Source organism: Centropristis striata, chromosome 1 (genome assembly GCF_030273125.1).
Source record: "Centropristis striata isolate RG_2023a ecotype Rhode Island chromosome 1, C.striata_1.0, whole genome shotgun sequence".
NCBI classification, from domain to species: domain Eukaryota; kingdom Metazoa; phylum Chordata; class Actinopteri; order Perciformes; family Serranidae; genus Centropristis; species Centropristis striata.
Window position 1 is genome coordinate 35,238,277 of NC_081517.1, and position 16,687 is coordinate 35,254,963.

The 16,687-nt window shown below is 39.4% G+C and overlaps 1 long non-coding RNA gene across 1 annotated transcript; it reads left to right on the plus strand.

Annotated features, from left to right (window-relative positions):
- The first annotated feature begins 722 nt into the window (after positions 1-722).
- On the plus strand, positions 723-2,766 carry LOC131971638 (uncharacterized). Its single transcript, XR_009394397.1, has 4 exons — positions 723-1,548; positions 1,723-1,792; positions 1,979-2,143; positions 2,418-2,766. It is a non-coding gene; the product is annotated as an uncharacterized LOC131971638 (long non-coding RNA).
- The last annotated feature ends 13,921 nt before the right edge of the window (positions 2,767-16,687 follow it).

Sequence of the window (16,687 nt, forward strand, 5' to 3'; positions counted from 1 at the left end):
AAAAGTTGAAAAAAATATATCAGTAATAGTTTTATTGTGTTTTTGGAAGTGGACATGTCTGCCATAAAAGGGTAGTACAGTTTAAAATCTGACACTACACAAAAAAAAACTAGAAATGCATCAAAATCAATTTTGTTGCTATCTTTGACATATCCAAGACTGATAAATGCCCCAGCCAAAAAGTATTTCTTAAATGGAAAATAACTCAATTTTTGTTTGTTTTTTCTTTGAAAAACAGTGACATCGTGGAATCAAACTGGCATTTAAATGGTTAAAATCCTGAAAATAATAATTGAATATTTTTAAAGTGTTATTTAGAAGTGGGCATGTCTGCCAACAAGTGGCCAAAAAGGGAATTTTACATTTTAAACCTGACACTACACAAAAGCTAAAAATGCATCAAAATCAATTTTGTTCTTAATCTTTGACATATCCAAGGCTGTGATAAAAACAATGCCCCAGCCAAAAATTATTTATTATATGAAAAAAGCTCTAGGTTGGATCTTTATTCAAATTGTACTCAGTACTCAATTAGGATGTTTTAAGACAATATTTGTATGTGTACATCTGTAAAAGGTAAGAGGTTTGTTAAAGTGGGACGCATGTATCAATAAATTCCTTTTATTATGGTCAGTGGAGTAGCATAGACCAGGGATCTTTAAGCTGGGACCAAGATGGGTCTTGTGTATATAACTCAGTTGGGGCCCACTCACACCTAGTGTAATGCTGCCTTAAACCCACAGGGGCACGCATGCGACCAACATAGGACTCACAGACTATCCACCCACACTGTAACGAATTGCTGTAAATTTACTGCAGGATTTCAACAGTATTAAGGCGTTTTTTTAAAATGCAGTGCTTTACTGTTAATATTAAAGAAAATCTGTTAAATTACAGTCCATTCAGTTTTTTTAACAGAACTGTAATGTATTCCTAAAATACAGCACTTTACCGTAAACGTATCTTAACTAACACTATCATGCAGTATTTTGGGCATTCTGGGAAGTGGGAAGAGCATTGCCCGAGCTGCACATGTGAACCTGCCATTCTTGATCCATCCCCATCCTTCTAATTATTTGATGAGTATAGCAATTTTATTTTATTGTTTTATATTATATATTTATATCATTGTTTTATTTGATTGTATTTGTTTTGTTTGCAATGATTACTGCATGTGCACATCATGCTATAGAAGGATATACCAGCTAGCTAAATTAATTAATCAAACATACAAGGAGCACATTTGAATTTCTACTAAGTTAATGTGTGTTGACACCTGCATTTTGCCAGTGAATTCATGAAACTTTATGATAGTCTTGTGTAAACATTTTACCGTCTAAGTCACTTCGACAGTTGACTACAGTGCATGCTAATTATTGTGTGTCACAGTGCAGATTCAAATAAAGGCAATATTATTTTCAAGATATTTATTGGATGACAAATTAAGTACTGAAGAATATTTGTTTTGCTGAGCTCGATTGACTTTTGACACATTTCTTTGATATTACAGATGCAGTAGATGACTTTACTGCTGCCCTACTTATCATAGTAAGTAGTATACTTGCATGTTCATCACATCACAACAGTCAAGTCTGTTCGACTTGCAATGATGTTTTCTTGTCGGATCTGTAGACAAGTTTCTTTATGATACATACATATGCCATGTCATACACTTACTCATCTTATAGCAGTACACTTTGTATTTCACTTTCTATGTCCCAGGGTTCTGCCACTACAGCTGATATTGAGAGGACAATCGCCATACCCGAAACACCTCGTCTGATACTGCTTGGTATGTTTACACCACTGGATATGCAAGCAAAAAAAACCTGAACCTGAATTTTTCTTATGTTTTCAATCCTAACTCTACACATTTCTGACTTTTATTGTTTTATTTATCAGATTCAGTTCAACAATTTGATTTGTTACACATATAAATACAAATAAACATATATATGTCATATATATAATTTTTCAGGCCTTTCTTTGGAATAAACCCAGAGAGGCACCAAGACTGGACGAGGCAAAGTCGTATCCAAGAAAACGGGCAAAGTTACAACCAAGAAGAGTACCACAGTGAACCCACATGTGTCCACTCTGCTAAGGAGACTCATGGATTTTGAGTGGGACTTCATTTGAGATGGTGAGATTACTCAATCCCATTAATCTATTTGTCAAAGCACCTGATTTTCTTTCTCTCTCTCTCTCTCTCTCTACTACTCTACAAATACTTATTATTTTCTCATTACCACACATAAACTGTTTGGATGTTTCTGGTTGGAATGTCATTATGATAGGAGGGAATGAGGGGCACAAATGTTAATTTTGTATGCATGTTGTATGTTGTATGTTAATTTTTTATGCATTGTAAGTTGTTTTGGAGCTGATCTCTCTCTTTCTCTTTCTCTCTGTCTCAGGCACACACACACACGGCTACCTAGGCTGGATTGAGAAACCTGGTGTCTTTGAATGAGTCGTAACTCTCCTGCCAATGTTCTTGGACTTTCGCACTAACAGTAACTACAGTTTTGTAACATGTACTGTTTAGTGATGTTCATGTTAATTAACATTCATTTAATTAACATGCAATTGCTCTGCATGTGAAGGTTTTGCATGTCAACTTTACATTCAAATAAAAAGTAAAGTGCAATAAGAAGCTGTGCAGCTTTTTCTCTTACATTGCAATCACAGGATTGAAAAAATCAGTAGGTTTATTTTATTATGGTTCGCCATCTGTTTGTAGCCATGTTTCAAACAGAGACAGTGACATCTATTAACATGTTTTCCTTAACAAAAGTGCCTTTAATTGTATGCAATCATGTTACTACTCATGTCTTAATTTAGTTTTAAAAAATAGTTTATTAAAATGTATAAATAATACAAACTAAATAGTCATTTAATTGTAAAATACTGTGAAATTAATTTTAAAAAACAGTTCATACTGTATTTTTCATGAACAGTACAAAACTGTAAAGTAAGCGACAATAAAAAGATGTTAATTTTACGGTAACAAAAGGGCAACCCAGCTGCCAGTAGTTTACTGTTTTTTTCATTTACAGTACAAAGCTGTAACTTTCAGTGACAGTAAAAAGATGTAAATTTTACGGTAGTATAATGGCAACCCAGCTGCCAGTTGTTTACTGTTTTTTTACAGGAACATTTTAACAGTGCATGTTTCAGCTCACATTGTCCCCATTTAGGACCAACATAGGACTTAAAGCTGGGACAAAAAAGGGTCTTGCATATCTTGCCCAGTTGGAGCCCACCTGACATCTAGTGTAATCCTGCCTTAAACCCACATGGTCAGTTAGCATGGGGCCAATATGGAACCTGTGGACAATCCCACTTGCAACCCATATTTCAGCCCATACTGTCCCCATGTAGGTCCCCCATAGGATCTAAAGCTGGGACCAAGATTGGTCTTGTCTGCTTTGCCCAGCTGGGGCCTACCTAAAACCTTGTGTAATACTGCCTTAAACCCACATGGTCAGTTAGCATGGGGCCAACATGGAACCTGTGGACAATCCCACTTGCAACCCATATTTCAGCCCATACTGTCCCCATGTAGGTCCCCCATAGGATCTAAAGCTGGGACCAAGATTGGTCTTGTCTGCTTTGCCCAGCTGGGGCCTACCTAAAACCTTGTGTAATACTGCCTTAAACCCACATGGTCAGTTAGCATGGGGCCAACATGGAACCTGTGGACAATCCCACTTGCAACCCATATTTCAGCCCATACTGTCCCCATGTAGGTCCCCCATAGGATCTAAAGCTGGGACCAAGATTGGTCTTGTCTGCTTTGCCCATCTGGGGCCTACCTAAAACCTTGTGTAATCCTGCTTTAAACCCACATTGTCAGTTAGCATGGGGCCAACATGGAACCTGTGGACAATCCCACTTGCAACCCATATTTCAGCCCATAATGTCCCCATGTAAGTCCCACATAGAACTTAAAGCTGGGACCAAGATGGGTCTTGTCTGCTTTGCCCAGCTGGGGCCTACCTAAAACCTTGTGTAATCCTACCTTAAACCCACATGGGCAATTGGCTTGGGGCCAACATGGAACCTGCGGACAATCCCATATGGGTGTGATGTGAGAATCCCATATAGGGCCCATTATTTAGCCCACTTTGTACCCACATGGGCCCCACTTAAAAATGTTGGCTGGGATGTTTGGCTTTGCAAGGTCTGTCCAGCAGCCTCCCCCACCACCTGAACCCACCACCAGATGGTGATCAGTCGATAGCTCTGCTCCTCTTCACACCTGAGTGTCCAAGATGGCTGCAGATCTGATGATGTAATAACCGAATCGATTATCGATCTTTGGTTTTGAGTGCTCTGATACCAAGTACACTTATGAGCAACTCTATGCTCGAGCACAGAGTTGCTCTTAAGTGTACTTGATATCAGACAACTCTAGGCCAAAGGTTGGTGATCGATTTTGTTATCGCATCATCAGATCTGTAGCCATCTTAAACACTCGGTTGAAGAGAGGAGCAGAGCTGTCAACATATCACCACCTGCTGGTGAGTTGGATTAGGTGGCAGGGAGGCTACTTGACAGACCTGGCAAACCCAAACGTGGAGTGAGGGTGAACTGGGAACGTCGAGCAGACACCCCTGTCTGCTGGTTCTTCAACTCCCACCTCCAGGACAATTTGACCTGCATTCCGGGTGTGGTTGGGGACATGGGGTCTACGTGGGCCATGTTCAAAGCCTCTATTTTGAGTAACTATGGCTCAGAGCAACCATGAGTAAATCCTTAATGGCCATTAATAATGTATTTCTATTATTTTGGTGTTGGTAAGAGGGAACTCTATGGTGGCCTTTAATTAAATTTTTTTCTATAGTGTTGACATAAAGCGGGAGGAAACCAGAGCAACCTGTAAACCCTAAATGGCCATTAATTAAACTAATTCTATTATTGTGGTGATGGTATGAGGGATGAAACCTTAAAGTGGCCTTTAATTCAATTTTTTTCTTATGGTGTTGATGTAGAGCGTGAGAAAACCAGTGCAACCTGTAAACCCTAAGTGGCCATTAATTAAACTAATTATATTATTGTGGTGATGGTACGAGGGATGAAACCTTAAAGTGGCCTTTAATTACATTTTTTTCTTATGGTGTTGATGTAGAGCGGGAGAAAACCAGAGCAACCTGTAAACCCTAAATGGCCATTAATTAAACTAATTATATTATTGTGGTGATGGTACAAGGGATGAAACCTTAAAGTGGCCTTTAATTAAATTTTTTTCTTATGGTGTTGATGTAGAGCGGGAGAAAACCAGAGCAACCTGTAAACCCTAAATGGCCATTAATTAAACTAATTATATTATTGTAGTGATGGTATGTGGGATGAAACCTTAAGGTGGCCTTTAATTAAAAAATTGTTCTATGATAACGTAAAGCGGGAGGAAACCGGAGACACCCGGAGGAAGCCCCATGAATCTCTATAAGAAACTTGGACAGAGGCCACTAACTGGTCTCTGACAGACATTTGATGTCTTCACGATATCAAGACCGTTTAAAAATACCAGTGATGGATTTGAAGGCTTTGCCGAATGAGCCAAAGAACTTGCTCATCTTGTTCTTTGGTGGTGTCAAAAGTAAGTATTTGACAGAGCAGGCAATGTAGTTCTCAACTACTTCTCCTTCAAGTGCCATTGCCACCAACACATCCTCTACACAGCCCCATTTCCTGCACATGTTTTCGACAATGGTTTTGTCCAGGCTTTTGTATGTTTCCGGGGTGATTGTAAAATCTTGTCCCTCAAGTTCGGCCCATGTCTTTTCAATCACCCTCCTAATAAAAGTTTCTGGTGATTCAGCTGGATGGGTTATCTTGGCTTTGCTGTAGATGCGAGAAACCACCTTAATAACAAGTACACTGAGTTGTGTGTACTTCACTGTCTGTTCTCTTGTAGCAGCATGTGTTGATGATTGACTGACCTGAGAAACTGTTTTTGAGTTGAGCTGTTGGATGTCCTCCTCAGTTATTGGTGATAGAACCGTTCTATGTACTATCACTTTGGGTACTGGTGATAGAGAGTTTTTTGGTGGTATCACTTTGAGTGGTGGTGGTGGTAATGGAGAGTTTCTAAGTACTCTCCATTCGGCTGATGGACATGTGTTGTCTGAGCTTTCAGACGCACTCACATCGGGTTCTGGCGATGCGCTCTTAGACACTGCCCCCCTGGGTGTTGGTGAAGCCTTCGTCACTGAGGGTGTCCGTGATTTCTTCTCAGACACTAAAACAGTGGGTGATGGCGATAGTACCTCAGAGTCCATCAAATCCAATGCTACTTTATAACTGTGTCCAGAAGCTTGGGTTACTGGCAGTGTCACTGTAAGTGTTGGCGATGTGCTTTCAGACGCTCTCACTTTGGGTGCTGGCGATGTGCTCTTAGACACTGCCACACTGGGTGTTGGTGAAGCATTTTCTGATTGTGTCACTGAGGGTGTCTGTGATTTGTTCACAGACACTAAAACTGTGGGTGATGGTGATAGTACCTCAGAGTCCATCAAATCAAATACTACTTTAAGACTGTGTTCAGAAGCCTTAGTCTTCACCCACCAGCGCATCATTCCCAGCAAACGCCACACTTTGCCGGCTATAGCTGCATAAAGGGTCTCACGTGATGGCTGTTTTGAGTCAGCTTGAGAACTCACCTCCTCTGAAAGGTGACTGTGAAGAACATCACCAAGTTTTTGTGTGAAGGCTGAGTCTTGTCCCTCTGATATGCGCCGTAATTTACTGAACACAGCATGCTCATTTCCACCAAGTTCGTCACCATTCTCTGTTTCAAACAGTGTGTCAATACTGTCAATGAAAGACTGCAGTGACTCCCTGTTTTGAACTTTGGAGTTGGGACAGAACATGTTCTTCAGTTGTGTCCGGATTCTATTGATAGACAATTTTGTAAACCATGTGGCGAAAAAGGTCTTTACCTTGTCCCCCACTTCTTTCAAGAAGCCTCCCTCTCTTGGTAGGGGGCTGCCACTTGTCTTCTTAAAATCTGGACTTGGACTAAGCTGCTGTAAGGATGACCCTCTAAGCGCCTCAACAATGCTCTCAGCAATAATACAGGAGACATTTTCAATCTTTAAGGAGGTGTCAGAATCAAGCACTGCACACTCATGATCTGCCACATCATGCAAAAGAGGTTCTGCCATCGCACTGACCTCTTTCGTAATTATGTCCTGGACAGCTTTAGTTGTTTGACTTATAAAGCTGTCCACTGATTCTGACACAAGCTTCTCAGGGGTGGATGACTTGACAGACCCCATGGCTGTCTGGCAGAGATCTCCAATGTCCGCAATCTCATCTGCCTCTGCTAGTTCTTCAGTGTCCTGTCTTTTTCGTGTCCATGGTTGAATTGTGCAGAAAGCATTGACCTTTGCCCTGGATACTTTTAACATGGAGCAGACATGAAGGACCATACCCTCAAGTCTGCCTGCTAAAGGTATGCGGTCAGGAGCCACAATCTCGTACATGCCCATACTCTCCATCTGACTATTTCCACCGTTTACAGCCTCCTGAGAAATGTATTCTGTTAAGGAGTTTGAGATGTGAGAGTCGACATAAGTTACGTTCAGAACCTGAGCAAAGGCCTGAGCAACTGAGTCACCCAGACTGGACATAACAAATCTGTCAGTAAGGCCAGCTGCATTACGGCCAAGAGTTGCCTTTACTGATTTTGACACGAATGTAATCAAATCTAGCACTAACTCTGCCAACAAAATTTTCGTGGCATAATCAGCCTCACCAATCGTAATCTTGGCCCACTGTTCCTCTGTAATCCTTTCCAGAAACGACTCAATCAGTGGACGGATGTCATCAACTTTAATTGTAGCCATTATCTGTGCCTCGGAAGGTCCTGCTGTATCCATTTCGGTATTAAATAAATTACAATGGATGATCCTAAGTCGTCTCGTAGTTTGTGCTGTGTCGTCCCTTCAAGTGCTCCTCTCGGCCCTACAGGAATGAGAAAGTGTCTCTCCTTCAGTTCCCAAGTCTAAAGGCAAACTCTGAAAGGAGATATGTGATGTCATGTGGTGACGTCACAATGTTCCGTGACAACGTGATGATTTCACCATCCAAGCGAGATCAAAGTATTAAGATCAAAGCATCTCTGGAATTTCAGTGTTCCGTGATGATGTCACCAGGGTATGATGTCATCAGAGCAGTGAGATCATAGCGTTTCCTGGAATGTCCAATGCCCCCAGAGATATATATATATATATATATATATATATATATATATTGCCAATACTATATTGATTGTATGTGTTTTGTGGCTATATATTCTTGTATTGTTGTTTGTTTTTGGAAATTGAACTATCATGAACCTGATTCACAGTATACAACATAAATAATAAAACCACCTTTTATATGGCTGAATAGGCTATATGTGACGCGTTCCATCAAAATGAGTCGGATGTTGTGATGCTTTTATTTTGAAAAGGTGCCGTCCAGTGTGAAACGGATGCTTTAATTTTGTAAGGTAGTGACAGGAAATAACAGGTGGAACAGTTAAATGAAAAGCGAATGGTAAATAATGACGACTCCGTCGGTCGTAATTCATATAAAGTATCAAAGGACTAAAAACACTATTGTTTATTGCAGCGCACTCTTAACTTTAACACTTATCTGCTCTACTCTACTGCCCTTACTTTTTAACTACGCAAAGTTTGACTTGTGCTTTTTATTATTTTATCTCTTTTCTTATCCTGCTGTATCTTATTTTATCGTATTTGTATTTTTATTTCTATTTCCCTGTTTTAATTGACTGTTTTTACTGTTTTCAATTGTGTCTTGCTGTTTTTAATGTTTATGTAAAGCGCTTTGAATTACCTTGTGTTGAATTGTGCTATACAAATAAACTTACCTTGCCTTCAAAAAGGCTTCTGTTTTATTAACTTTGTGCTAAAAGCAATACGTGTTTTTGACAAGGTACCGAGGTAACCAAGGTTTTTTGCAGGTGGGTATGCATGCAGGCAGATATACGTAAACCCCCTTCAAAATAAAAGCACTGCAGTTGTATTGATTTCTAATTTCAGGGTAACCTCAGGTGGCCCGTGGGCCGCCCAATGCCCAGGTCTGGGTAAGTGTGTGCTGTGTTACCAGTTGGGCTGGACGTTGTGGGGTCGACCGAACAGCTCAATCTTCCTGGTGCCTGGAGACAGCCTTTCTATCATCCCGTAGATCTCGTCTGGTTTGTGCATCTTTGATGCATCTCGTCTTAAATGGAGGAAACCAGTGAGCGATCATCAGAGATATTGTGCAGAATTCTTGTTTCTCCAGCTGATGCAAAGCCTGTTGCTTGTGCAGTGATTTCCTTTCCTCAATTCGGAAGAATCTCCTTTTGCAGTTTTATGTTGCACATTTGATCTGCATGAGTCACATTAGCATGTAATTACTTGTTGGCTGCTGCAGAGCTGTTTTCCAAGGAAACTTGTCAGATCTTCTTCAGGAATCCTATGAAAACTTGGCACCAACTCACCCACTGGAGGTGTTTACTATTTATGTTGATAGAAGATGGATGATGATGATGATGCCGCTAATTACCATTCCTCAGAAATCCTCCCACGGATAGAAATATTTCTCAAAATGTTTAGACCTGTGTGTATTTTAATTAAGGCCGGGACTTTAACGCGTTAATTAAGATTAATTAATTACACAAAATGAACGCGTTAAAAAAAATTGACGCATTTTAATCACACTTATTTTTGCACGGCGGAACGTTTCTCACTGGATGAGTTTCAGGCGGACCGATTATACTGGAGCACCAACTAGCGTTGATGAGTTCAGACAACAACAAACCACAGTGAACATGAAGGAAGAAGCTGATGAGACCTTTGGTTGGCCCTGTGGATGATGGGACATTTAGTTACTAAAAACCAACGGATAGAAGCGTCCATAAGAGCATGGTTGTGTTGCTAGGCAACAAGGAATTCACATATCACCGCAGCACATCCAGCCTCAAGTATCACCTCAATGCTAAACATATAGCAGCTAGTGGCTAGTGTGCTAGCTAGCGTGGATTGTGTTTTACTTCAAAAACCAAAGTATTCTAGTTTACAGAAGGTCTACCTACCTATAGGCTACCTGGATTTATGAAATGCTGAAATTTTGAAATTTCAATGTTTGTCCTTTGGCGCAGAAATAATAATAATTCAAATCCACAGTATGTCAAAAGAAAAGTATCTTTATTCTTTACTAACAAAATAATAACTAAAAAAATGTACATTAAAAATGTGTCTGTGTTTTTGTTGATTGTGAAGTTTTGCAGCCGATTAGATGCAGAAATGTGCAGAAATTATGGAAACATTAGTCGGAAATTAACACCAAAAAGGGATTCACATTATTTTTTCACGTATAAACCATTTCTTAAAGTTACAATCTGGAAGATCTGCGTTTTAAGGTTTCCTCCATCTTTATACACAGTCTATGAAAAATGCACTAACCAACCACGTTTCATTATTGTCAGTTGTGAAAGAAGTATTCAGATGTTTTAATACAAACAGTAGAAATACCACACGGTAAAATTAAAGTCCTGCTTTCAAAATCCTTACATTAGTAAAAACAAATGTGAGTATTATCTGAATAAAGTATAGTAAAAGTACTTATTCTGCAGAGAAAAATAGATAACTTTTCATGAGAAAACAGGCCTTTTATCATCTTTGGGACAATATATTTTCCATCAAAGATCGTGTTTAAACTGTTTATAAACCGTTTAAATATGAGACAAGGTTCAGATGAAAAATTATTAAAAATGTGTCTGTTTTTGTTGATTGTGAATGTGAAGTTTTGCAGCCGAATAGATGCAGAAATGTGCAGAAATTATGGAAACATGGGTCGGAAATTAACACCAAAAAGGGATTCACATTATTTTTTCCACATATAAACCATTTCTTAAAGATCTGTGTTTTAAAAACAGCTGAAGAGTCTGTTTTTATTGGTTTCTTGTATAAATTAGTGGAATTCATAATCCGTCCTGTGGGTGACAAACCATATTTGTTGCCACCCGGTTGCCATGGCGCCTCTTCAGCCAATCAGAACCTCCGTTTTCTTTTGGAACAATTGTTGCCACCCGGTTGCCATGGCGACTCTTCGGCCAATCAGCACCTCCATTTTCTGCCTCAACTACCCGGATGTTCGTCGCAGAAAATTTAAATTGAATCTTGCGAACTGAATTTGAATTATTAGAACTGAATGTTCAGTTCCAAACGAATAAATCAAATTTCAAATTACTATTCAGATTCAGTTTTTCAATGCAGAAATTATGGAAACATTAGTCGGAAATTAACACCAAAAAGGGATTCACATTATTTTTTCACGTATAAACCATTTCTTAAAGTTACAATCTCGAAGATCTGCGTTTTAAAAACAGGTCTGTTTTTATTGGTTCCTTGTATAATTTAGTGAAATTAATAATCCGTCCTGTGGCGGACAAACCATATTTGTTGCCACCCCGTTGCCATGGCGCCTCTTCGGCCAGTCAGCACCTCCGTTTTCTTTTGTTACATATGTTGCCACCTGGTTGCCATGGCGCCTCTTCGAAATTGAATTTTGCGAACTGAATTTGAATTGTGAGAACTGAATGTTCAGTTCCAAACTAATACATTAAATTACAATTACAATTCAGATTCAGTTTTTCAATGCAATGATTCAAATTGAACAGTACAAATTCAAATTCTGTGATTCAAATTCAGTTTTTTTAATTCAATTATTCAAGTTAAGCAATTCAAATTCAAATATAAATAATTCAAATTCAGTTTCTGGTGGCACATATTTCAGCCCATATAAAACCACAGCACTTCATCAGCCAGAAGAGACTTAACAAACATTTATTTCAATAAAAAAAATTCTTCGAGATTATTACTTTTGAACAAGGCACAGACAATATATCATGTTGACAACATTTTATTTAAAAAATAAGTTCAGAGGTATAAAAAAAACCTTTAAAAAAAAAAAGAAGAAGAAACAGTTTATAGACAAACTTCTTCCAAACATGCGAGCACACAAAGTCTTCACTGCATGTTTTTAGGTTTGGAGATGACGCCGTCGGGATAACGGCTCTTAAAGCGAGCGACCACGTCCGGATCCAGGAGGTGGATCCCGTCCAGCTGGTTCCCCAGAGTCACCCTGCAGGAGGAGCAGGAGGAGAAAAGGTCAATCAGGAGGTGGGACATATGTTTAACAGGGAATTTTGGGGATTTTTTTTATCAGCAGAATGTCAATTTTACAATACATTTACAATATTTAAACATACATTTGTGTGTTTCAAACATACAAACACATTCAATTAGAAATGGATATATTAAAAAAAAAACCACAAAATAAATAAATAGGAAAAAAATACTCAGGACAAATACATTTTAAGTTGATGTTAAAAATAAATAAATAAATAATGAAAGAAACAAACTAATTAAACTAGAAAATTTCTAAAGAAATTTTGATTGTGTGCTTGCCTCTGGACCATGACTCTCGTGGCTTATCAAAAGGGGCAGGGATTAAACAGGGACTTTTTGCTGAGTGCACTGACACCTCGTACAAGTCTCTAGGACAAACGGTTCCCTAGTTAGTAAAAGGGGGCGTGGCTAATAAAAAGGGGCGGGGTAATCAATCACCAGTTAAACAGGGACTCTATGCCGAGTAATCTGACACCTTACACAAGTTTCTAGGACAAATGGTTCATTGGTTATGAAAGGGGGCGTGGCTAATCAAAAAGGGCGGGAATTTATGAAATATTGTTATGTATAAGTGGTCAGTGATGAACCATCATCATGCTTGACAAGTTTGAGGAAGATTGGACAATGTATGGTCAAGTTATAAGGTCTCATGTTTTATGAACTCTGTTTACTTAGAGTAAACTGACAGTTATCAGTTAGAATGTCTGTGTTGGAGGAGGGAGGGGGGAGGGGGGAGGCTTTGGTAGCTAAGCAACCAGGTGGCCAGGTGGAGTCGACCAATAAGAGCAGAGCAATCAACTGAAATTAACTGCTGTTGGAGACAGTTCCGCAGACAGAGGTGGACAAACTGAAAATTCTGGCCTCGAACAGAAAGCATTTTTGGCAAAACCATAATACCTATTATGGATCCGACTTCACTTTGAGCGTCCTGAGTTCTTCCTGAACATCTACATATGTTTTTTTTTTTAGAAAAATGAAAAAATAGCTTTGTTAGAGCGATTTAAAAAAACGGTTAAATTTTTTTTTTTGAGAAATCTTCCTGCATTTTTAATATTGGAGCCAATGAGGCAGTTGGTGCGTTTTGTTTGTGCATCTGTGCGTCCTGCGCCAAAACTATAACTCTGACAGCTTTACCAGAGGATTGTGAGTGAGAGGACAAATTTCCTACGTTTCTATGAATAAATTATTTCTGTAGAGTGAAATTTTGGGCCTGGAGCGCAGTTTTCAAATTTATTTTTTGACAATTCTTTCTCTCCCTCTACACTCTGTTTAATGACATCAACCCCTCTAGACTCTCCATAGAGTTACATTGGGGGGATTTTTTGACGTGTTTTTGCCCAATAATTTGAAAACCGGTTCACTCTGCTTGATGACATCACCACTCTGGACTCTGAACATTCCGCGCAATACACACACATGTGAAAATCGCCCTCCCCATTAGTTTGGAAAAATGGAAATGTTTTCGCACTTCGTGCGAAAACTATACGTGCAATCGCTTTGAAATTTCACAGGACTCGAGATAAATTCAGGCCCTACAACTTTCTAAATCGGTTCGGAATTTTACGAGCAACGGTTTGCGAATGGTGAGGCCCCAAAGTTTGCGCAATGCGTTCCGGATGGGCCGAAAAGTGCACGTTTGTGCACGTTGTGCGAAAACGTGCGCGCCGATCGCTAAAAAAAGTCATTCCACACGATTCCCGATTAAGGCGCAACTTTTGCCGTTTTTACTTTTCGCGATTTCTCAAAGCTGTGAGACTAGTTACGCGCCAAAATTTTTATGGAAGAATAATCTATATATAATAATAAACATGAGCAATAATAAGAGATGCCTCGCTGCTCAGCTGTGGCACTAACTAGAAACAAAATTCCAGGGAAATTTTGGAGTGCCACGGGACTACTGCCGGATGATTCTCGTGGTTTAAATCAGCAGTTAAACAGGGACTCTGTCCTGAGTTCACAGACACCTCATACAAGTCTGTAGGACAAACGGTTCACTAGTTAGTAAAAGGGGCGTGGCTACTCAAAGGTGGCGTGGCTTCAATAGCCAGTCAAACAGGGACTCTGTCCTGAGTTAGCAGACACCTCATACAAGTTTCTAGGACAAACGGTTCATTAGTTAAGAAAGGGGGCGTGGCTAATCAAAAAGGGCGGGAATTTATGAAATATTGTCATGTACAACTGGTCAGTGATGAGCCATCATCATGCATGACAAGTTTGAAGCAGATTGGACAATGTATGGTCAAGTTATAAGGTCTCGTGTTTAATGAAAGAACGCCATGTCTGTTCAGTTAGAATGTCTGTGTTGGAGGAGGGGGGGGGGGGGGAGTAGGAGGTTGGGGGAGGCTTTGGTAGCTAAGCAACCACGTGGCCAGGTGGAGTCGACCAATCAGAGCAGAGCAATCAACTGAAATTAACTGAAGGTGGAGACAGTTCTGCCACACTGAGCAGCCAGAGGTGGACCAACTGAAAATTCTGGCCTGCGGGACTAGTTACGCGCCAAAGTTCTTACGGAAGAATAATCTATATATAATAATAATAAACATGAGCAATAATAAGAGATGCCTCGAGCGAAGCTCGAGGCACTCTCCTTCACTGCTTGCAGTGAAGGAGAGTGCCTCGCTGCTCAGCCGTGGCACTAAAAAGACATAAGCCCGGTGAATAGTAGTTAATGTGCTTTTGCAAGCAAGCACACAAAATAATAATAATAATAATAATAAACATGAGAAATAATAAGAGATGCCTCGCTGCTCAGCCGTGGCACTAAATAGTCCCGGTGAATAGTAGTTAGTGTGCTTTTGCAAGCAAGCACACAAAAAAATAAGAAATAGTCCCGGTGAATAGTAGTTAGTGTGCTTTTGCAAGCAAGCACACAAAACAAAAGGGCCGCTCACTGTCTTTGTTTAAGAAAGGAGGTCAGACTCCCTATGAAGTGAGCTATCACGAGAGCTACGACTTACTGTGGCTTTTGTCAAACTCACCATGTCTGCCTTATGGCTTATAGGGATGTTAAATCTATTTTTTCAGTGAAAACTACAACACTGGCTGAACTAATATTACACTGGAACCACAATGGAAGTACAATGAACGGGAGCCCTGTGCGAGTCACTCAAGCTCACGCCCTCTCTCCCTCTTTCATGTCTTGAAGTCTTGAAGATTGTTTTCGAAAAAAAGTGTAGCTTTATCCAACTAAATTCTCAGCTTTTAGCGAGCAGAACAGAAAGCTTGTATGAAGGTATTATTGGTGCAAAAGATTTGAGCACCTCTAACAGTGGGATTTGTAGTTGTGTACAGTGATTGTGCATGCGTATCAGTAAATTTGAAGTCACATACTCTACGAGTTGTGTACTTGTAGATTTATTTTTTTTCTCCACAAATACAACACTTACACATTCAAATTCTTAATTACAGGTGCACAAATCCTATTTTACAAGTCACAGATTAAAAAACTGACACGCTCACATTTTTGCTCACGCTGTAGGATATTTGGTGCAAAACATATTTGTGTACCTGTATCAAACAATGAAAAGTTGTGGACAAAATTTGAATATGTGCAAATCTGAATATGTGAACTTGTGCAATAAATGTTCAATGTATGAGAAATAATTTCTCAAAAAAAATATTTGTGTTCTTTTAAAACACAAACACAAATCGGACATGTCCCTGTGGAAGAGCAGAGGCGTTTTTTTTCATGAATACATATATATATGTGTATCACTAGATGGCTCACGCAGTCAATGGAGACCAACGTCCTCGCATGGCGGCCATCTTGCCATAAATCCAAATTAAACTTGTGGGATACCTGTGACCCCTACACAAGTATTAAATAATTAGACCACTCTGTTTTCCTTAATTTCTTGTTCATTTTTATGCCTGGAGCAACTAAAGGTACATTTGTTTGGACAAATGTAATAATAGCTCATAAGAGTTTAATCTAAGAGCTGACATCTAGACATTTTCCATGGTTTTCTTGATAATGATTTTGGTTAAGAACACTATGGAAAATGTCTTGATATCAGCACTTGAATTAAACTCAACAAAAGATTAAGAACAAGAAATTAAGGAAAACGAGTGGTCTAATCATTTCTTCCATGACTGTAGTTTCTGTAGGCAAAATAGATGTAGCCTTTAAAGTTTGATTAAGCTGCTTTATTTTAAAGGGTTTTGTGAAGGTGGGTCATTTTGACCCGGAAGACACATGGTGTATACAGAGTGTGAGTTTATTAAACCCTCCTGATGTCCTCATGTTGGTGCTATTTTTATTTATTGAGTAGAAAAACACACACACACAAGAATAAAAAAAATGTTTAAATATGAAATTTTTTAAAGGCACACACTACTGTAAGATTGTCAGGTCATGCCTTGGAAGTGTGCAATTGGGTCATGGTCCAGGGAGGGAAGGGAAGGGGACCTAAGGCAACAAGAGTCTTCAGTCCAGTGGGATCTCACAAGGAGACGGACGAAGACGGACTGCTCAGTCCTTGTAGGAAGGCTTG